Raw genomic sequence first — 23,365 nt, 5'->3', positions numbered from 1 at the left:
TCCTCTTCCGTTCTTTGCTCCCTTACTATTTCCTTTTTCGCGGTGGTCCATTTCATTATGTCTTGGGACCATTGCTGTAGCAGGGGCTGTGGTGCTGGAAATGCATTGGAGGGACTGGGCCTCCATGTCCTTGTCCTGTACTCCCTTATGTCTGTTTTGTGTTGTTTTCTGCACAGGAGTCCTTGTGGGACACCTGGCAATGCAGCTCTTCCTCTTTTTAGTTGTGGTGCACAGAGACCCTTGGGATACCCTTATGGCACCCATGGGTGGGTTTACGCCCCTGTACCGCTAGTGTATGCTTTTGGGCACCTCTGTGTGGTCCACAGAGAAAGGTATGCATTGTTGGCGGCTCCATACTGAATTTGCTTTGAGTATCCTCCATTTTGGGATACCCAGACCCTGCCATAGGAATCAGTGGATTCCTGCTAGGAGACAAGATGGCCCCTGTGGCCTCTTGGTTTCTATTACCTGTTACCTTGTTTCCCAAAGTCCTGGGAAGCCCTGACTCGGTCCCTTCCCCTGGCTGGCTGTTGGGTGGAAGAACCATATATGGTATGAACCTCTCCGTTCACCATGTGTAGCTTTTGTGGTGTTGTGTATACTTGGTGTGTGATGTTAAATTGGATCAGCTTGCATGACACTTCTGGGATGGTGGTGCAGATTTTGGACCTTACTTTCCACCTGCCATTGTTAACAAGAATGTAGACATAAAGTTGGCTGATTTAATTGAAAAGGAATTATCTGTGTACCAGTCATCACTGTACAGCACCTGTTTGGTGTCAGTAACTCTATTAAAAATTTTTAAAAAAGTTTTTTAAAAAAAGGCAAGCACTACTGAAGTTGGGTGACTTCAATTTTGAGAGCTATATTCTTCCGTCCGCATAGTAGAATGGGCTTTTTATTGAACGTGTAGATCAGATCAGCTTGATTTCAGCATTGCTTACTAATCCATACTGTGTAATTAGTCAAATCAAGTGCTTTTGCTGCCTGAAATAATACTGAAGATATCTCTAGTTTGACAAAAAAACAAAACTTGGTTTAGACTGCTATTGTTTGTGAAAGCAGATGCCCTTAAAGATAAAGTTATGAATATGGATTTGATCTTGTGTCTCAGAACATACAGATGCTTGAGATGGGATTCAACACTTTGTATTCAGTATTGACCTATGTAGGAATTTAGGGATGGCCTTTGGATGGGAATATGATTGGGCAAAACAGTAGAAGGAAGGAGGGGCAACATAAACTCTGTGAAAGGAGCCTAATCCAAAGGACAGCAGTTCCATAATCTAGTCCATAGTCTAGTATCAAAAGTCCTGGGAAACAGGGAACTCGGTTTGGCAATCGTGGGCATGGAACTTGACCCGTAGCCAAGCAAAAAGCATACAGCAGAGATCACAGCTAAATGCAGTGAGCACTCAGTCAGCAGAGGTGAAAGAAACTCAGTGAAGTGCAGGAACGCCAGAACTCATAGTCCGCAATTCGTCATGTTGGCATTTCTAGTTTTTTTAAATTTTGGCCGCAGGTCCTGGAGTATGGAATGATTATTTATAGAAAATGCACAACATTTGTGTATGGAACCATGAACACTGGCCACACTATTAAGGAGGAGGTAAAATCACTAAGCCAGGGCAAACTACAATCCACAAAGCTAATGTGGAAATGGACCCGTAAATCTGAGCTCTCAGTAAATCAACTATTGTATTTCATGGTATGAAAGGAGGCACAAACCTCCAGACTGGGTGGATGATGGGGGGGGGGATGTTCCTGAGGGTGAGTGGTACTTTGTAAGGAGATCTACAGAAGGGGAACAATCCTGCATTGACCAATCCAAGAAAGCCAAAATGGATGACAAAATCTATGAAGGAGGATGGGAACTAGGCGAGCAAAACCTGAGTTGGTCAAGCCAATGGGCTTAGCCTGGGGCATGGGAGTCGGAGATTAGGAGAAGCCAGATTGAGCTAGCAAGCTATGTGTAGAGGCTGCCTGAGCACCTGGGCCCAGTACTGGCAGCATTCACACACTGGGAACTATGAAGCAGTGAAAGTGAGGCTTGCTGAGAGCTCTATTTCATACCCTGGTAGGAGTAGCAAGACTGCCAACAACTCAAACTAATAAATCTTGCTACGTCTTGACAACATAGCTAGGAGAGGGATACTGAACAAGAAGGAAACTCACTTGCTAGAGATGTGTAGGAAAAACACAGGTTTTGGGATACATTTTACTGTGTTTTCACTCTGCTTTCTTAGGTCAGTGATCTGGAATTACGGATGCAGCCTTCAGTCTTCCTATCCACCCATTAAGTATATTTGCCCATGAAAGTGCTGCCTTTGGTATGGTGTAACATGGGCCCAATAAAGAAAGGGCTGAGGGAGCTTTGAGGAATCTTTCTTACATCGCCTCTGGGAGGTGCATCATGTAGTGAGTTGCTCCCCCAGGCTGCCAGTTCCAGGTCCCTAGTCTCTTACCTTAACCTCTGAAGAGCCAGGCATGTAGGCTGAGAGGTCCCAGGTTTGGGTGAAGACCCCCTGTATTCCATCATACACAAGAGTTCCGTCCCCCAAGTGAGCGGGAGAGTTGGGCATATGGCCAATTCCACAAGATCAGAGTAAAGAGTACTCCTCGCCCAATCCGGAACAATTGGGACCAGGCGAGCCCAAAGCCTCCTCAAACTCTAGAAAATCCACAGGATGACCGGTATCAGTGGGAACACTTAATAGGGGTTGAAGACCCACTCCACCCGAAATGCATCTCCAATGCTGCCCTTAAGGGAAATTCCCTCAAGCATAAACGTTTGCATTTTGCATTGTCTCTTGTTGCAAACAGGTCCACCAATGGGGTTCCCCTCTGGGAGAAGATCTCCAAAATGACCTCTGGCCAAATCTCCCACTCATGGGAAATTGTGTTCTGCCTGCTCGGAGCGTCTACAAACCCGTTTTCCACCCCCACCAGATGTGCTGCTGAGGCAGAGATGCTGTTCTCCAGTAACCAAAACCATAGCCGTGTGGCCTTCATGCACTTGTGCAGCGACCACACACCACCTTGTTTGTTGAGGAAGTGCGTGGTCATTGTGTTGTCCGTTAGTATCAGAAAATGTTTCCCCAGAGAGAAGGCGTGAAAGTGGTCAGTGCAGTATGACCACTCAGAACTTCAGCAGGTTGCTATGGCAAAGGAACTCCTTCTCGGCCCAATGGCCGCTCACCTAAAGGTCGCCGAAGTTCCCCTCCACCACTTGGACCTCTGGCCATGGGGTCCAAAAAGGCTCTTCTGTTAACATGTTGGTCCTGTTGTTCCACCAAGATAGGTCATCGGCAACCGACCCGACACCTGAAAGGGTATTTGATATCTTGCCTGAATGCTGTTGGAGAGGAGCAGCTGGATGCCTCTGCAGGAAGTCCTGCCCCAATCCTTCCTATATGCTGGGAGCCAGCAATTGCGACATGCTCGACACCAGTGATCGTGCCTATTCCAGAGAGAGCCTTCGAGAAAAGGTATCCAATGAGGAAACCCTATATGATGTATCCCTGTAGCGATGTCAATCTCTTGGAGGAGAGCCCCGAAGGAATATGAAGATGAGAGAAAGAGAAGTTGGTGACGTCACTAGAAGCAAGCGTGACACAGTGAGAAGAGTGGCTGAAGAAAAAGATGTATAGACTTTATGGAATCTGATGGCGAAATAAAGAATCGAGTAAACTTTCATATGTGGAATGAAGATTGCACGTTTGAAGAGCACTGCAGAAAATGTTAAGGTGCAAAGAAAGAACCCCACAAGGGCCTATGTTATTAATTAAAGACAATAAAATGCCTCAAAACAGGACGAAATACAGTCTTCTGTCACATGAGCCAAGAATGGAAATAGGAGTCGGGCAACTGTGATAAGAATGTGCCTATACTCTTTTATATTCCCAGGAGGAAGGATATTTTGCGAGGCCGAGGCCAAAGACAATCTGAATGGCAGAAGGCATGAGCGATGAGAGTTGTTGGGCTAATTGGGTGGCTGGGGTACCAGCTTACATGCTGCTGGTGAGCCGAATGTTCCAGAAGGGCACGAGCGTGCCAACCAATTGCAGAGGGCCATATAACGAAGGGCCTTATAGTTTGAGAGCTAATGATATACTGTGTACTGAATAACTGTTGAAGATGGCTTGCACTAGGGGTGAGCATATGTTGTGTCCACCTTACTGTAGAGACCCACTCACAACCCCTCCCCATATAGAAAGTATACTCAGATGTTCCCTTTGAGCGTATCGCAACCCCCCGTAGGTTTTTCTTGTTTGCCACATAGTATGACGTCACATATGATGAATGTTTAATATATAAATGTGTTTTTTATGCAAAATGATTGAGAGCTTGAGCGAACGCCCGTTGATGTCCGTTGTAAGTCCCTGTTTTAGACAATTGATAATAAAACAGTCGGGGGAGACTTTTTGCCAACTTCCTGAGTCGGTCTTATTATTTGGTGCAAGAGTTATTCTGCATCCCATCCATGCATGACGTGTTACTGATTTAAAACCCCCCGGGGTCACTCTGACCACTGACTCTTTAGAAGCCACTGCTGGCATCTCATACAGAGCCTGACTCTGGCACAAGAAAAATGTGGGAGGCCATAAGGCCTAAGAAATCAGGAAGTGGATGCCAGGAGACTTCTGGAATTCTGGAAAAGAATGACTGTCTGTGCAATCCTGGTGACTCTCTCCTCAGGGGCTGGACGGGGTAGGGAGTGGAAGGCTCGGTAACAGTGTAAGCTCTGACTTCTTGAAATTCAGGGTGAAGCCCAGGCCATGAAACTGCAAAGAAGTATCCTTGAAATGCCTCAAAACATGCTCTGGCATCTGTCCTGCCATCAGCCAGTCATCTAATCTAAGTACGGGAATACAAAGACTCTGGATCTCCTGAGGTGGGCTGCCACCACTGCCATCAGCTTGGTGAATATCCTGGGTGCGGAGGTCAGGCCAAAGGGGAGGCACCTTGAACTGATAGTGTCCCAGAGGACAAAGCTCAACCGCCTGTGCTTGGAGTGGATCGGCACATGTACATTTAGTTTAATTATTTATATAGCGCCAAAGCTAGCCCGTAAGCATCAGGGCACTGACAAAAATAACAAACCAGTACAACAATAAATAAAAACAAGAACACATACAATATAATACAAAGAAAAAAGAAATAATTAAACTAATAAGGCAGAAGTCATACAACAAAGCTAGAAACAGCTAAAACCATACATCATTAAACGGTACATACAAACTACACATCTTGAGCAACAAGCAGACCAACATCTAGACATTCATGCAGTTATTATGGACCTCATTACAAGTGTGGCGGTCCGGAAACAAGGGTGCCAGTGAGCACACCAGCACCCTTGTTTCTGGACCACCCCACTACAAGTCTTGCCTGCCGGGGCCGCTGCGCCCAGGAGGTCTGACCCTGCTGGGGGCAGCAGCCCCAGTAGGCAGCTACGTCATGAAAGCACCATTGGCAATGGTGCCAGTGCTTACGTCTCCCCACTCCCATGGAGTCATATGGGACTCCATGGGAATGGGGACTTACAAAATCCAGCGCCTGACTTCCCACGCAGCCGAGACTTGTAACGCCTGATTTCAGTGTTACAGGGTTGGCGGCAACCTGCCGGTGGCACCAGCGGGTTACCGCCAACCTCTGCAAAGTTGACTACTAATTTCAAGATAGAAGAACCATTGGGGAAGTCTTTACAGATACTCAAAGAGAGTGGACGATTGCTACTGCCACAGACCACAAGTACACAGTCTTTATTGGGCTGTGAGCACCACTCATCGATACAACTCCTCCAAACAACCTTCAGACATTCTTATTACTCCAGGCCCCGTCCTCTGGCATAGCCATGACAGCAGTTTATTCCTAAGGGCCTCGTAAGGTTCAGAACCAGATGGTCTCTCTACATCCGTACCAGATTTAACACAATGCTTGTTAACCGCTTCTCTTTTAGTAAAGGGGGCATGGAAGGACAAGCTATTTTAGATCATGAGTTTAGGTTCCCCCAAATATTGGTCACCCTGAGAGTTTTGGTCATCCTGAGAGACCTGCTTATCCGTCATCGCGAGACAAGTAAGCAACTTCACCTCAGTTTTATTCTGTGAGGCCCCTGAGCCTGCTACTAGTACTTTTGCAGCAACAGGTATTATATAGGCAATTTCCCTTTATTGGGCAAACACAGTATTAAGCCTGTAAACAAGCAAGCCCCTTCTTACTTCACAGATAAATGCCAGTTTACTAATGTAAGGAACTCATGGTGGCAAAAGTAAAGACAGACACAAGTGATCACAATTCAAGGGTGTTTATTAAATTGTATATATGGATTAGAAAAATGCCTAATATAAACCTACATCTAAGATGGGAGCAAGCTGCGACCATCAAATAATAAGGCAGTCCTAGTGGCGTCTTGTCAAATAAAAGGGCCTATGCTAAGAAAAACCTATTGCCAATCCTTACAACTAATACCAAAAAGAGTGTGGGATAATGTTCACAAGAATGAAAGAAGTGTTCACAAATAAGTCAGGATGTGGTACCCGGGGGTCTGTCTCCCTTCCCCATGTTTTGAGCACGGGACAAGGCGGGACTCCAGAGCACAGCACACACTCAAGCTTTCCCAGCACAAGACGACAGTTCAGTTCTCAGCTATAAGGATCTTCAGTGGAGTCTCTCTTCTACAAAGTCTCTTGCCTCCGAGGACCTGCTCTGTGTAAAATAACAAATTTCCTTTCCGAAGGCACGTTGGGTGATGACTTTTCACCCATGGATCCCCCTCTTCCGGGGTCAGATCCACAAAACGTTCCTAGAGATAGCAGGACCTTCGGTAGTTCCGTTTCTTGCTTCCAAGGGTTCACTATGGCCTTTTTCGGTGGGTGATGGCTTTTCACCCCTGGATCCTCCTCTTCCGGGCTCAGACCCTCCATCGGGTTCACTATGGCTTTTGTCAACTCAATTTCTCTTCTGACATTTACAAATCTTAATGTCTTTTTAAAACAGTTCACTGTGGACATCCCTCTATCGGGTTCACCTTTGTCAACACACTGTTCATTGGTACTTTAAACTTTGCCCCCTTTCATCGGTATCGCTCTGTCGGGTTCACTCTTGCCAACTTTGTATTTCCTTCTACTTTCTTATGATGCAGGATTCACGTCACTTGGGTTTTCACTGGTGTGCCGGTCAAAGACTTTCGACTGTACAGGGGGATTTTGCCTGACCCCTGTATGACCACTTTGACCATTTCCTTACGGCTCTACTAGGGCCTTCTGGTATCGGTAGTTTCAATAAACGTGGGATCAACCAGAGTCTCTTGAATGAGCACTCGCGTGGTGCCGGTCCTTTGTGCAGCTAGCTTTCCCTCAATGTTAACAGTTCTTTGAACTTCACTTTTCTGCCACTTTGAAACTTTCATTCATCACAGTTCGGTTTCTTATAGGCTCTCTGGCTATGATGAACCGCTTGGCTTTCCTTGTCTCTGGAGTCAAGGACGGTACCACGGTAGCAGGTGTCTCTCTCTGGCCTGGTTATCAGCAAAGGAGGGCTCTATGTACTGCTTGCATTTGCTGCAACACACGTCGGCTATTGTTCGCGGTCTTACAATTCCCTGCACGGAGGTCTTGTTGGCCTTGGGTGGAAAAGGCAAGGTTGCTTCTCTCCTTATCGCTTCTTCAGTCCTTGCCACTTTTCTCCTCCTCTTGAACTGCCGGACTTGGATAGCTCTCTCGTTGTGCGGGCTGCCTCACTCGTAGTGTGCTCTTGTGCTCCACCTTTTATCCCTTTGAGGAACAGAAAGGACAGTCGGGTGTGTGTGATTCCTGTCAATTGTCTGACTCTGGTGTCGGGACATGCCAGGTAAACGACTTTAGTGTCAGTTTGTTGTTTTCTACGGTGTGAAAAAGTGTTTGTGTCGGAAAAGGGGGGCAGTGGGGTGAAGGGTGATGTTTTGCCAGAGCACATTGGGAGTGTGGGAAATAATAATCGGAGGGACAGGAAGGAGAATGACTGGGAGTATTCGGGTAGGACACAGGAAAACAGGGATTCTGGGAGATGTAGTTTCTAAATGTAACAGGGTTTGGGATCCTAGGGGATTTGTTATATACGGAGGGGTCGTTGGATTTGGGCAAGAGAGATTCAATGATAGGAAGGGAGGCAGATGTGGTACAGCCTACAAAAGCCTCAGGGATTCCGTCCTCCTCACCTTCTTCGGGATAATACTGCATCTCACCTTGGTTATTTCCCTGAGATCCCCTACCCAGGTGATCCTCCCTCGCTCGTCCACCCCCAGGGTTGGGATCTGCTACCACCAGCCCTTCCCTGTCCACCTGAATAAGGGATTCTCGAGGTCTACTTGGGAGAATACCCTCAGGTTTCTCACACTAACCAAGGAACTGGTGCAACATGCCCCCTGCCTGCAATGGCACCGAATAACAATTAAAAGCCAAAGGCTTGCAGCATGCCTGAAGCAGCAACACCTGAGAGAGCTTGCTCAAACCACCGAAGTCCGCTCACCGTCCCTTTAAATCCATTCTCCTCAGGCAAATCACCAGGACGTCTGGCCACCAGGACCCAGCATCACCAATGCAGGACCTAGGGGTCAAACAAGCATCGCCACAATGACAGTTCTACGGCAACAAAGAGCGAGGAAAAGCAGCATAGCAAAATCTAGGTAGAGGGAGAGCAGTCCGATACAGCCAGCAAGCCGCACCACAGGTGTGCTCACAGTAAGGACAAAGCTACACGAGCGTGCAGGCAGACCGTTGCCCGCTTCCGTCTTCCTTTTCTCTCTGCTTAAAGTATAAAGCGTCTTGAAGGTCCAGTTACATCAGCCAGTCCTGGTATTGTAGAGCCTGTAGAATTTCCCTCAATGTCCGCATCCTGAACTTGTCCTTCCTCATGAACTTGTTCAAGGCCCTGAGTTCCAGGATGGAACGTAGTCCTCCCCCTTTCTTGGAGACCAGGAAGTAGCGGGAGTAGCACCCTTGAACCTCTCTCCTTTACTGGTACCTCCCCCACTGCACCCTTCAGCAGAAGAGCTCACATCTCCTTCTGGAGCTCTGGTTGCAGTCGATGAGAGGGTGGTAGTGGTCTGTCTAGGGGCCGCCTGAGAAATTATACAGTACCCCGGTTCTACCAACTAGAGGACCCAGTTGTCGGAGGTGATTTCATAATAATAATAATAATAATAGTAATTTGCATTTATATAGGGCTATGAACCCTGAGGCATCTGAGCGCTGCTTATTATTACCCACGGTGTGTGGTGCTCATTTATCGACCTCGGAAGGGTGAAAGGCTGAGTTTGGCCCTGCTGGGATTCAAACCTGCGTTGGCAGGCTCTGCACGGATGTCAAAGCGACTGCTCTATTCGCTGTGCTATCTGACCATCTCTCTACGAACCTGGAGACTCTCCCTCCAACCAGAGCAACATGGAGGGAGAACTCTGAGATGTCTGCGTTGCGGATGCTGCAGGCGTAGAGGCTGTGGCTAAATGGCTCTTAGATGAGCCTATGCCCCTGCCAGGACGAGAGAGCATCCATTGCCCCTGGTTGGCCTATGGCAGCTGTGCTCTCCTGGTAAGAGGGGTATAGCACCTGAATCCTCTTCCTCTGGAGCCAAAGGAGAAATCCTGCTAAGTCAGCTGTTGTCCTATCAATCCCAGCAACTTAGCCGCTAAGTTAGAGTCCTTCATTTTCTCTAGGGACTCATCTGCTTTTGGGCCAAACAGGTGTTCCATGTTGAATGCCAAGCTGAGGAGTTTCACCTGGACATTCAGCGAGAAACCTGAATTCCAGAGGTATGAGGTTCTGCTCAGCACAATGGATGTGCCTATGCACCACCCAACACAATTTGCGCCGTTGAGTGGAGAGCTTGACACGGTAGCTCCTTGCCGTCCTTCATTTTGTCCAGAAAGCCATCCCTGACCTCACCCTCCGGGAAAAGATTGGTGACTTCTGTAATAGTCCTCCACAGGACAAACCAGCGTAGTTTGTGCCAAACTCACTGACTGCCGCAAAGCCATACCAGCCGTGGCCTTCTTAAAGACCTGCATCATCTGCTTCTTGATCGTCTTGATTTTAGGCCATCCTCTGCCATGGTTTTGTGTCCTGCCAAAAAGGCAAATGTGACTATAACTGTTTTTCTACAAAGCCGACAAAGGCCACCTGAGACTAGTTTGCCTGGTTGGCATCCTTTGCAAGACGTAAGACCCTCCCTGTGGCTTTTTAGTGTTTACATGCCTCACAGCCCAGATTGAACTACCAGTGATACGTGATATATTTGTAAGTACACGAATAGCACATACATCATTATCTTCATAGAAACATGAACTTAAGAATATCATGTGCAAATGTGTGAGTGGCAGTTACTTATATCTAAACAGACCCACTCCAGACATTTATGCTGTTTAAATTCAACTCAGCCTATTTGGCATTTCTGCAATTACTGTAGACAAAGTGTGGTATCTCTGGGTCATGGTCCACTTATCACCATCTTTGGTCCCACAGGTGAGCTCTATGTAAGAGTGCCCTTCTCCAACTTGCATGCTTAGTAAAATTATCAGGGCACATTGATCTGATAGAACTTACCGGGTCCTACCATGAAACTGCTTAAACAGTCCCAGCTGTGCCTAAACCAAGCAGCAAGATTAGTTTTAGGCCTAAAACATTTGCCGCACATGACACCCAGCTTGAAATCCTCATACTGGTATCCTCTAAAGTGGATGTTGTCTGACACACAAGGGGAATGGGCATAAGAACCTGTATATCTAAGAAAGCGGATACTTTACAGACTTACCTGAAACATGACGTCAAGGAGCAACATGTTGCTAACTAAAATCAATGAATAAATGATGGAGCATTTGGTTCAGACATGTGTAAAAATCAGAACATCTTATTGTGCCACTAACAGAACAACCCCAGATGGAGGATTATCCTAAAACCTGCACTATTTTGCCAAGACTTTATGATCTAAAGCCATAATAGCAATGTTTCATTGCTGATTAACTTGAATAGATGTTAATTTGTTTTACTCACTATATACTCAGTTCTTTGTTTCTCTTCCCCATTCAATTCCCGATACTGTGAATCGGGCTACTGTACTAATGTGGCACTTGCAAGTGACCCATAAAATACAGTGACCAGTAAAAGATTACCATTGTCTGTAACATTCTACGAATGGAGGTACAGTCTTTAAACGCAAAGGTCTTATGTATAAGCCTTCTTGTGTTTTTACATATACAAATAAAACAACTAGCAATCTCAAATTTAAGGGTAAGGTTGGGCAGCTTTGTCAAATAACAAAGTGCTCTGAATCAAACTTCCAAAGGTGTAATGCGACTATATAATCCATCTGTCTTTTGTTACAGCCTTTTGATACATCCATAGTTAATCACAGCCCATTCGGATCCTCACTTGGGAACATAGTTCTACAGCATTTTGAAGCTTGGCAATAAATAATTTGGTGACAAAATGGACAGAATTACATAATTGTTTTCATCTTCTGCAGTTTAGCCGAGTGCTCAGATACCCACGGGCCAGATTGCCACTGCCAAACCAAGGAAAGAAAAAGATAACAAAGAATGGTGCATTGTTTTGCTAACTGGTTTCCGGCAGCAAATATATCCAGTTGCCTGACTCGATTCATTGGCTGTTTCCAACATTCTTATCGAAGGGTGTTCGTGAATCCAGCAAGGGTTAAAGCATGTGTAAGGGTGTCCCTAATTACGCTCACACCAGAATAAATACACCCCTCTAGGGGAATAAGGCCAAAAAGCGATCTTATAAGGATAACAAGTTTAATCTTACAAAATGAGGATGGTAGCAAATGTCTCTGCTGCCTGAACGATCTTCACCTGTCCCTCTACCGTTCCTTCCTGCCAAAGTGGTTTGAGGCAGAGGTTTATGTAGTCCTGGCAAGCTGTGGTGGCATCACTGGATATGGATCATGGCTTCATCCCCATCCGTCCTTTTTCCATAATAGGGGTGCCCCAAAGCCTTCTTTCTTCATTGTCTACGGTTTTGTCAGGGCATGCTGTTCTACATTTGGCTCGCTCTACAAGAACACACTGTAGCTCATGCTTTCCTCCTACGTGAAAACACACTGCAGCTCTGCAGACTTTAACAAGCCTTGAGGCCTAGCCCAAGGGAAAAACTAAACATTTTTATAAACAATTTGCATTCATTCTATCCGAATTTCACTCTTCCTGCTAACGTTATCTGAGCCCTGTAGTCTCCTTCACACTTTATTTTTATAATTTGTCTCATTCTGTCGCACAGAACCTGTAATTCCTATTTTTAACCTGAATGGACCCTAGACGGACAGTAGACAGCTGGTGAGTCCGTCTTTGTGCTGCCAGTGCTAGCCACAGTAACGAACACTGCGTAAGCGCCTGTGGTCAATTTTTAGAATCCCACAGGCCACATACTAACATTTTACAATGCTTAAGATCTGACATTACACATCTATCCAGCTAATAGTTAATTGTGCCTTATATTTAAACAATAACTGCCGTCTTCAGTGCCTGCCCATGTCTGTGCATGTGATACATTTGCATGAGAGAGCCTTCCCGGTGCCCCTCCATCCCCCTACCTCATTAGTAAAGCCTAAAAGAGGTCTTGCCCAGGGTCGGATTGTGACAAGAAATAGGCCTGGTCACCCAAAGAAAAAGTGGCCCACCCATTGCCTCAAAAAAGTGGCCCAACCCTCGCCTCACGACGCCTGGCCTCTGATGACATCACCGGAAGTGATGTCATTTCACCCCACCCCAAAGTGACATCCCGCGAAGCGATGAAACACGACTTTTCACCCCTTGACAAAACGGGGTAGTGGCATCAAATAGCATTGGGCCCAAGTACACTAAATTACTGTGAATCCAAGCAGAAGTCCAACGCCAAATTATATGTTATTGTATAGCACTTAAACTTAAGCTCTTCTTTATAGAAAAAATATGCATACAATATCACCCAACCTGGGTTGGTGCTCAATTATCGACCTGAGAAGGATGAAATGCTTTTTTGAAGAAAAAAAAGAAAATACATATGAAAAAAATATATATATCTTTTTTTCTATTTTTTTTCTTCCAACCCGCCCAGGCATGGCCAGAAACCAGCCCTCAATCCGCAGGGAAGGCAGAGGGGCCAATCCGACTCTGGTCTTGCCTAACTCTAAAGCGCTAGGGGTTCGGGAAGACCCTGGTTACTTTACAACATTCCCCCCCTTCCGTTACTTCTACAGCAAAAAACTCACCCCCACCTGACATATCTACAACCCCAAAAATAACGGTTTGAGTTTCGCTGTTTATTGTATGGCAAGGTTTTTTAGAACCCATAATTGATACCATCATCTTTGCACTACTAGGTACTATATTGACACGACATCAGAGACACAATTGGAACATGCAGAAGAGGACCAAGAAGAATACGATGACCGGCACCAGTATTTGTACTGCTACCCCCAGCCATGACAGGACACAATCAAAGGCAAGCGGTAGCCGATCCGTGTTCTGAACTCCACCTTCTTTCTTCATTTGAACACCTAGATTATGCACCGCCTTGATGATGTGGGATAGTGTCCCTTTCTCAGCATCCTCCGAGGGTACAAAAGTGCAGCAGCTGTTTGCCATCTTTTTATACACTCCTCCTTCTATGGCTGTAGCTGGACTGGCTCCCATCAGATGATCTGAACCCATTTGGCGTTGGCAGCTGCTTGTACCCCAGAAGCCAGAAAAGATGAAAAGAAAGTCTCTGCTGAGCTAAAAAGTCGATACTAGTCAGGTTTTTATCTGAGCAGTGTCGGAAGAGTCTTTTGATATATAGTGTGATCTCTTCTTTCTTCTCAGCTGTTGAAATTGTTCTTTTTCTGGCAGCATATGAAATTCTTGTGTGATCTGCAAGTCTCTCTCTGATTCTTTAGGAGCTGCAGTGGCTGTTGGCACCTTGACAGGCATTTCGTATCCTTTCAGGTGTTCTTTCGGGATTACTAGTAGTACTAAGTGCAGGGTGGCTAGTAAACACTTGCCCCTCCAGGATGATGGTAGGTACAAGTAAGCTTGTGGCCACAAACCCAGTAGTAATCCATCACCGCTACCATACCTTTCGTCATATCGGGGATCACAAGAGTGTGGTTGCACTGTGTGTTTGCGCCAACAGGAACTGTTCCTTCATCGCTAAAACAAAGTTCATAGTCCATTCTCTATGTATTCGCACTGGGTTCTCTATTGTTGTAATCCATGTCAGCCTTGTGATGTATTGGGACCATATTTAAGCACACATAGTCTCTACTTGGGCTATTATTTCTTTGCTGAACTATATCAGCCCATCTGCCGGGCACATCACTGTGGTGCCTTGCCATTTGTCGTTGACATGTGATTGACTTCCTAAGGAAAAATATGGTGCTGCAGACACTTGCTGTATTTCGTACTGCCATTACATAGCGCTGGGTCTAGATCAGTGTTCCTCAAATGCAAGCTGTGTGTCTGGAATGTGTCCTTTATCCTACATAGTGCTAGATGTACCATGCATTGTGCCTCTATAATTGGGACTGGATGTGGAACAAAAACGTTAGGAGCCCCTGACGCATGCGGGAAGAGTGCAAACACGTAACAGCTTTCATTCATCACATTCCTTCACACAGTACGCATTTTGGAATGCTGAATGTCAGAAATGGCATCAAAGCCCAACCCCTTATATAATTCAAAGATCATTCGTACTTCCCGTTTTATTGGTCTAGGAAAATCTGTAGGGGTGGCCAGCAAAAAGTGAGACATTGTTTGATTCTTTTTTATCATACTAGCATTATTTTCCTTTATATGTAACTGTCCACCCCCTGGCCACCCCATATGACAGACATACCTTCATACAGATGGGGTGCAAATGTAAGTGGATATAGGTCACCTGGCCTAAGCCCCGCCCACCTGGTGCCTTCCTGGTTGCTGCTCTTTTTCCCTACTTAAGGAGCCCTCCCCTCTTTTCCTTTGCAGATGGGGAATAGGTGCAAGTGGAACTAGGTCACCTGGCCTAAGCCCCACCCACCTTCTTAGCCCTGCCTCTTCTTTTCTGCTCTTAACTCTTAGGTCAAGGGCATCCGAAGCGAAGGGCAGACAAAGAAAAGGGCAATTCCTGTATGGACCAGAAGGACCAAGGGCCCGAAACCCTGCTCAGACAGCAGGTAAGCATGCACCAACATGAGTTTACTCCCTCTGTCCCCACAGGCAATCCCCACCATCATCAGCCAGCGTCAACTTCTCCAGTGCTGGGGTGAGGACAGGTGCTCCGTGGCACAGTAAGTTGTGCATTTGTAAAAGTTTTATTCTTGTGCCGCAGCGTGTGTGTGCGGTTCGCTCGCAGCAGCACCTCCCTGACTGCATGGTCCCTCACAACTCCCCATCACATATGCCTCGTGCCCCCTTTCTCCAGCCTCCTGCACCCATGCGCCCCCTTTGCTCTTCCACATTGACTGCCCTGTTTTGCATTGTATTACTTTGTATTGTGCTCCATTCTTCCTTTTTCTAGGTTTACATTTGTCGACTGTTTTGTTCTTTTGTATATTGTTCTGTGTTCTGCGGGGCTCCACCCTCCGCTAGGTTCTCTTTTTAATGACTGCTCTGTTTGACAGCTGAGCGAGAGTTGAGAGTGGCAATATGGAGAAGGTTGCCAACCTTGAAAGACTTACTCCGGGGAGGGGTACAAATCAGAGGTACACCCTGATCAGTAAGCACCTGATTTGCTTACTGGACTGCCTTGTTTTCTCCCTGCTCTTCCATCTGAGCTCTTGTCTATTTATAGTCAATCGTCCACTGTTGTCTTGTCCCTTTCTGTCTCATCTGCTTGCACCCCTCCTTTTGTCCTCCCCTAGTGTCTCACCCTACCCCCACCTTTCCCCTCCACCCCTCTTCCTCTCTCCTCTTCCCCCACCTACTCTATGGTGCTCTGTTTCTTCTATCTTTTCAAACTGCTTCTCAATCGACTATCCTGATCTCCTCCTTTCTAAGTCTTGTAGGAAGAAGTTCAAAAAGGATATCCTGGTCTCCAACCCAGGCCTCCCTATCGCCGACACCTATACCAGTGCTTCCTCCAGACAGACCCTCACTAACATCCTATTTGTCATTCCCTCGCCAGACCTATGGACTCTTTATATGGTCTCTGTGCTCTCTCCTTTCTCTTCTTCTCCCATTAATGGTGGCACCCGGTGGGAGGCCCTCCTGGCCCCCTTCCACTCCTCTAAGGTCATCATTAATGTTTACCTGAATGGCACCGTCTTTGTCCAAGGCCCTCAGGCCAACCTTCTCCTCTTTGATAGACGCTTCGTGCGCCTCATCAATTTCCTTTCTTTTCCTGCAGTTCCTTCTCTCCCTTCGGCTTCCTTGCCTCCCCCCTCTGCCTCCTCCTTGGCTACCATGCCTTCTTATCCTTCCTCTTCTGCCCCCCCCTCATGCTCTTTCTACTCCTCCGCAGGGTGTACCTCTGATTTGTACCCCTCCCCGGAGTAAGTCTTTCAAGGTTGGCAACCTTCTCCATATTGCCACTCTCAACTCTCGCTCAGCTGTCAAACACTCCTCTGACATCTGCCACCTCCTGGAAGAACTTGATCTCGATGTCCAGGGTCTCACTGAGACATGGTTCACGGCCAGCTGTGTCACAAGCTTTGATACTCTCCTCCCTGATGGCTACAAGATCATCTCCGTGCCCAGATCCAACCGTTCTGGAGGGGTTGTAGCCTTGATCTTCCCGGAGTGGATTCCTGCCTGTGTCATTCCTATGCAGGCAACTCCTCTTTCGAATGCCTTGTCTGCAGGCTCTTTCTCTCTCTCCTGGCCACTTTCTTACCGTGGCTACTATGTTATGTTAACTATATTTGTTGAGGGCACATTCACCCAAGGGCATCATGGTGCTGGGGAGGTGAGGAAAGGTTCCGAATTGCAGTTCCTAAACAAGTAGGGTCTTTAGTTTCTAACGGAAGGCAAAGTGGTTGATAGTTTCTCACAAAGGAAGGGGTAGGTTCCATGCCTTTCCGGCAGCGACCTAGAAGGCGTGGCCTCCCTTATGGGCTAGCTTGAAGCGAGGTACTGTCACCTGCAAGGTGGCTTGCGATCGAAGAGTGCGAGTAGGCCGGTAGTGAGTGAACTTTGCTTGCAGATATTCTGCTCCCATACCGTAAAAGGCTTGGTGCACTATGCACATGGACTTGAACAGAATCCGATGAGCGATGGGGAGCCAGTGTAGTTGCCTCAACAGAGGAGTCATGTGGGCTCCAAAAGGTGGACGGATGATAGATCTGGGATCTTGAAGCAGCTGCAAGCGTCTGGTCAGATAACCGGGTTGCACCAAATATAGAGAGTGCAGTAGTCCAGCACGCTAAGGACCAGGGCAGCCACCACCATAGCTTGATTGGCTGTAGGAATAAAGGGGGGACCGTCCGGAGAACCCTAAGTTTGAAGTGCCCGGATTTACAGACCTCATTAACCTATTCATCCATGGTCAATGTGGCAGAGATCCACACTCCAAGGTTCCTGACTGACAGGACAGAAGTGGGAAGGGGGCCCAGAGAGGTGAGCCAGAAATCGGCCTTCCAAAAAAGTTGAGGAGTAGAGGTCCTATAGGACTTCGGTTTTACTGGCTTTCAGCTTAAGCCAGTTCAGTGTCATGCAGGTTCCAGGTTCCTCCAGACATTTTCTTAGCCGACTGGCCGTTTTGGATTTCGTCAGGTCCAAGCGGACCAAAATCTGGGTATAGTCAGCATACGAGTAAAAGCAAAACCCATGAGACTCAATAAGGAACAGGAGATATCTTATATAAATGTAAAATAAGGTAGGAGACAGTGCTGAACCCCGAGGAACTCCACAGAAGAGGCGGGCAGGGGCCAAGCAGAAAGGAGGAAGGGAGACTGTTTGAGAACAATCTGTCAGAAAGGTTTTAAACCAGTCGAGGACTTGGCCAGAGATACCGCCCTCAAAAAGCCGCGAGATAAGAAGAGAGTGGTCGACGGTGTCGAAAGCAGCTGACCGGTCTAATAGCAGGACTGCTCCAACAACGCCCTAGTCAGCAAGGCATAGCAGGTCATCCATCACTGAATTTAAAACCGATTCAGTGCCTCTGCCAGGCCAAAAGCCAGATTGGGGGTCTAAAGAAGGCTTCTTAAGCAGAGGGATCACTAAAGCATGTTTGAGTGAGCATGGGATCGTTACTGTGGAGAATGAGATGTTAACTGCTGAGGTAATGTGGTTGATTAACTCAGCAGACGTCTCCTGTAGGAGAGCCAAAGGTATAGCGTCTGCAGGGCATGCAGATTTTAATTTCTGACTGGCAGACAGAACTTCAGAATTAGAGAAGAGGGGAAATGTCGTAGGAGGGGGTTTCAGAAAAGCCGTGTCGGCAGTCGTCGCCGTAGCCTCAGTTTTTATGTTGTCCCGGATGGTAGCTATCTTTGACAGAAAGAAGGTAGAGATGGAATCACATAGCTCTTGTGAGGGCGGGACTGCATCTTGACCCGTCTTAGGCACAGAGAGCGATTGGACTAAATCAAATAAAGTTTTTGGTTTATTGATGGCCCTTTCGACCGTCTGACCAAAGTAAGCTTTTTTAGCATTTACCACTTCTGTGTGGTAAGCAGCAAGAGCGCTCCGAAAAAGGGTTTGGGAATTCGAAAAGAGTAACAGACGCCATTTTCTTTCAGCCTGCCTACAACAGAGTTTGCTTTCCTTCATTTCTTGTGAGAACCAGGGTTCCGTAGGACGACTACATTGTTTGCAGAGTATTATCAGCAGTCGTTATGAAGGCATCTTGTAATGTGGCCAAGGAGCAGCTTGCCACAGCACTGCAGTGTGATTGTATCGAGCTGATCAACAAAAGCTTGGATACACCTTTGCAGCTGCGTTTACGAATAGCAGGTTTCGCCGCAGCAGGAGAGGGAACTTTGAAAGGGATGGAAAAGGTCACCAAGAGGTGATCTGACCATTTTAGAGGAACAGGAGTGGCGGTGTCAGCATAAGAGAGAGGAATAAAAATAAGGTCTAATATGTTGCCACCTTTATGAGTAGGAGCATAAACCCCTTGAAGGAGGCCTAAATCAGCCATCAGTGTTGCGAAATGGGCGACTGGTTTAGCTGTGGTCAGATTAGTAGGCAGATTGAAATCCCCAATAGTAATCAAATCGGGGTATTTCACTTGTAACTCAAGCACAAATGCTGGAAATTCAGTATAGAATGCGGTGTCGGCCCCTGGGGGCCGATTAACCAGCAAAACTGTAAGGGTGAAGGTGTGAGGGATTAAGATGCGCGTCAGAATGCATTCCATTTTTAAAGAGTGCTTGGGGACCACACTATAGACTTTGTAGTTGATTTTGTTAATCAAAGCCACCCCACCAGCAGGATGGAGGGATATACGATCCTCATGTATTAGTGTATAGTTTTCAGGGAGAGATTGGACAATCGCCAGGCCAGATGTATCTCTGAGTCAGGTTTCAGTTAAAAATAGAAGATCAAACCCCTTGCAGGACAGAAGGTCGTTACAGTTCATATGGTGAGCAACGAGGGACCGTGTATTAAGGCACACTGCAGCACGGCGGAAGGTGCTACTTTCTTAATGATAGGAGCTGTCGCAAAACCTAAAGGCCATTTAGTATTACCTGGCGTGTAGGATAATGGCTCACTGCGTTTAGTCCAGCCAGCTGTATTTTGCGCCTCAAATGGGTACTGGCCATTCTGCGCCTTCCGCTCACGGGCGGGCACAGATGGGCTTGCCTTAAGCATGCCTATGGCACGCTGGTGGCATGCCCGCTGCGCCTGTCCGCTGCGCAGACGGTATGAATGGGACATTAATGCCGAATCGAGGAGGGCGGGGAGGCTAAGCCCGCCCCCTCAACAATAAAGAAAGAGGACTGCACGTGCAAACGGCATCCTAAGGAAATACCTCCATGAGGAGTGTAATCTTAAAAGGAGCACAACAGTGGCGTAAGTGAAACAACAGTTTAAAAGACACTTTTAGCAGCAATAAAGAATAAAATAGCAACACGTGGAGTGGCTCTAAAATGACATGCTCCTCGGAGCAGCCTCACCTACTATCTATCGACCGCCTGGTCAGATCACCTCCTTCCTCTCTGAGTTGGAGGACCTCTTTTCCTCCCCACTCCTGGCCCGACCACTCAACTCCTCTTTCTTGGAGACTTTAACAACCACTTGGATGCTTCCTGTCCCTCCTCTGGACTCTTTCGCCACCTCGGCGACTCTCTCTCTTTCTATTCTCCCCTCTTGCCCGACTCACTCTGCAGGGCACACTCTGGATGTTCTGATCTCCTCAGACCTCCCCCTTTCTATCCCCCTCACCGCTCCTCTCTCCTGGAGTGATCACTTTCTCCTTTCCTCCCATCTCTGCCTCTCTACCCCTCAGGCCAAGCCAACTCCAAAACTGCCGCCTACCTTCTCGGTCATCCGACCCATGAAGCGTGTGCCAGTTGAGGCTTTCACCACCACTTTCTCACCCCCTCCCCCCCACTCCTCCTCTGGCTGCCCTTTCCATGCTCCACTGGCTGACTCATATCCTGACACAGCCCTTTCCATGCTCCACTCTTATATCTCTTGCCCCGTCATGAGGATCCGCTTGAAGCCCAAAGCCAAGTGCAACTCTGGGTATGACTCTGACCTTGTCACCCTTAAACGCAAGCGCAGGGTGGCGGAGAGGAAATGGCTAGCTTCTTGCGCATCCTCTGACAAACTGGCCTGCCGCCTGATCCAAAGGCAATACTGACTCTCTGTCCACACTAAGAAGAGAGCCCACATCCAAGCCCACATCTCTGCAGCATCTAACCACTTGGACAAACTCTTTAAAATCTGCAAGGAGCTGGCCAATCTTGCTGCAGTCTCTACCTCTCCTGTCCCCTCCCAGGCCCTCTGATCGGCCCTGGCTTCTTATTTCATCTCTAAAACCTTGGAAATCCTGTCCACTATCTTGTCCTCTCCTCCTCCTCCTCCGCCTCCCTCTACTCTCTCCTCTACCTCCGGCCCCCATGTGGCCACCTCTCCTCCCTCTCTCTTCCTCCACTCTGTTCTCCCCTGATGAGGTTTCTAGACAAGTCCTATCTATGAAGGTCTAGTCAAAACTGGTTCTTCCCTGTTCTTCCAAAACCATCAAGGACCACATTGACACTCTCACTCCTGCCCTGGCTGACTTCTGCAACTGCTCCTTCGCCACTGGAGCCTTCCCTTCCCCCGTGAGGCCCTCTTGTGCACCCTCTTCTCAAGAAAACCTCAGCCAACCCCTCCTGCCCGGCTAACTATTGCCCAAAGTCCATCACTCCTTTCCTGGGCAAACTCCTGGAAAAGCTGTCCATCTTCCAGCTTAATCTTCACACTGAATCTGTTGGCTGTCTCCATGGCCATCAGTTTGGCTTCAGAGAAGCCAAAAGCACGGAAACTGCTCTCCTGAACAGACGTTAAGACCTGCGCTCTAACCCTAATTCTAATCTCCCCCTCTGTCCTCCTCTTACTCAAGCCTTTGACATGGTCAACAATCGTCTACGTGATAACCTGGGTTTCACCGATCAGGCCCTGGCCTGGCTGACCTTGTTCCTCTCTGATTGACCCTCCCAGGTCCAACTTGGGCCCTTCCTTTCCTCTATCTCACTCTCTACCAGTGGCTTTCCCCAGGAGTCTATCCTCTCTCCCTGGCTGCTCAGCCAATACCTGTCACCTCTCACACACCGCCTTGCCGCACTCTGCTTCAACTTTCAGTTATATGCAGATGACACTCATTTCGTTTTCAGGCTCCCCTCTGCCACCTCTTCTCCTTCTCTCATCTCTGACTGACTGTACGCCATCCAGGAGTGGTGTGCTAACGATCTATGCCTTAATGCAAGTAAGACAGAGATTCTCCTCAGCGGCACACCTACTCCCTCGTTTACTATCACTCTCTGGCCAGGCTTCCTTGGCCCTCTTCCTGCTCCCACCTGTGAGGGTAAGAACTTTGGGGTCATCTTTGACTTCACACTCTTCTTTTCTCCTCACATGTCTGACGTTTCTAAGAAGTCAAACTACCAACTGCACATCCTAAGAGGTAGTCTTCCTTTCGTCTCCTCCCCCCAAAAGCTCACTATCTCTAGAACTCTGGTTCTCTCTAGGCAGGACTACTGCAACAGCCTCTTTCTAAATCTGCCTGCTTCCACTCTCCGCCCTCCGCAACGTATCCAGAACTGGACTGTGAGACTTGTGCTTGGCCTCAAGCCCAGGGATCGTATCTCTCCAGCACTGAAATCTCTTCATTGGCTCAACAAGTCCTTCTGGGGCCTGGGTCCTCAATACCTCCAACTCTCTCTTCATAAATACCTTCCTACTCGAGCTCTTCGCTCCTCCACTTCAAACTCCTTCAGGGTCAGTCGCTTCTCCAAGCAACGAGTTGGTGGTAGATCTCTTTCTTCGGCTGGGGCCTCCCTCTGGAACCGCCTCCCTGCCTCTCTGAAACTTTAGGAGAACCATCTTTGGTTCTGGAAGCACCTCAAGACCTTCCTCTTTGCTTTTGCCTTCTCTCCTCCTCTCCTCTGCTGATTTCCTGTCTGATACTGCACTGGTCACCTGGCTACCCTCTGATTTCAGGCCCCGGCCCCTGCCCGCCCAGTTGTACACCTGCACTGCCTCCCGGGAACCCTTGCACTTGGGTCTGTATCTGTAACCCTACAGTCCCCCCTACCTGCACTTTTGGACACCTGCTGTCTGCACTTACCCTTGCACCTGCTGGCCACACTTCTTGTTGTTGTTTTGATCCCATGTACAGCACTGCTCCCTTCCCTTTCCCCTGGCACTTTTCCCCTCCGTCTCCCTTGCACTTGCGCAATCTCAATGTCACTTGGCCTAGTAAGATCGTTGTCTCTGTCCTCCCTCCGTTCCCCATTCCTTGCCTTGTCGCGCCTTGAAATACTTGTGTATAGGCGCGTTACAAATGCCATATCATATCATACACTATGACAATATTGTCCAGTGTCACACAAAATAATATAATAACAAGAAAGCATAATGCAGAATTCCTAGAACTAATGACATTCAGTTTAACATTAGCCCTACATAAGGGAGAGTTCTGAAATTGTTGGTCAGAAGAGAGAGAAATATATATCTATATGTATACATATATATATTGGGCCTCATTACGAGGTTGGAGGTAGCCATGCCGTTTATACTGGCATGGTTACCCCCAAACTCTGGTCCGGCTCTGGGTCCCACGAAAGGGGAATTACCAGGGCATTCCGACCTCGGCGGGCCCGGTAATTCCCCTTGCACGGGACCTGGAGCAGGTACGTCCCCATTCCCATTTGAGCCCCCATAGCGCTCAATGGGAATGGGGAGGATGGTAGCAGCGGTACCGTTGCTACCATCCAGTTCTGGTCGCGTGTG

General features: G+C 47.6%; 1 protein-coding gene across 13 annotated transcripts in view; it reads left to right on the top strand.

The window, feature by feature from the left end:
- SNX14 (sorting nexin 14) overlaps window positions 1-23,365 on the top strand; it is a 2,214,134-nt gene that overhangs the window by 1,932,253 nt on the left and 258,516 nt on the right. The gene's annotated exons all lie outside the window — the stretch shown is intronic.

Source organism: Ambystoma mexicanum, chromosome 4p (genome assembly GCF_040938575.1).
Source record: "Ambystoma mexicanum isolate Mex_15411 chromosome 4p, UKY_AmexF1_1, whole genome shotgun sequence".
In the NCBI taxonomy this organism is placed as follows: domain Eukaryota; kingdom Metazoa; phylum Chordata; class Amphibia; order Caudata; family Ambystomatidae; genus Ambystoma; species Ambystoma mexicanum.
The sequence above is the reverse complement of the archived record's forward strand: the minus strand, read 5'-3'. Positions and strand labels throughout refer to the sequence as shown.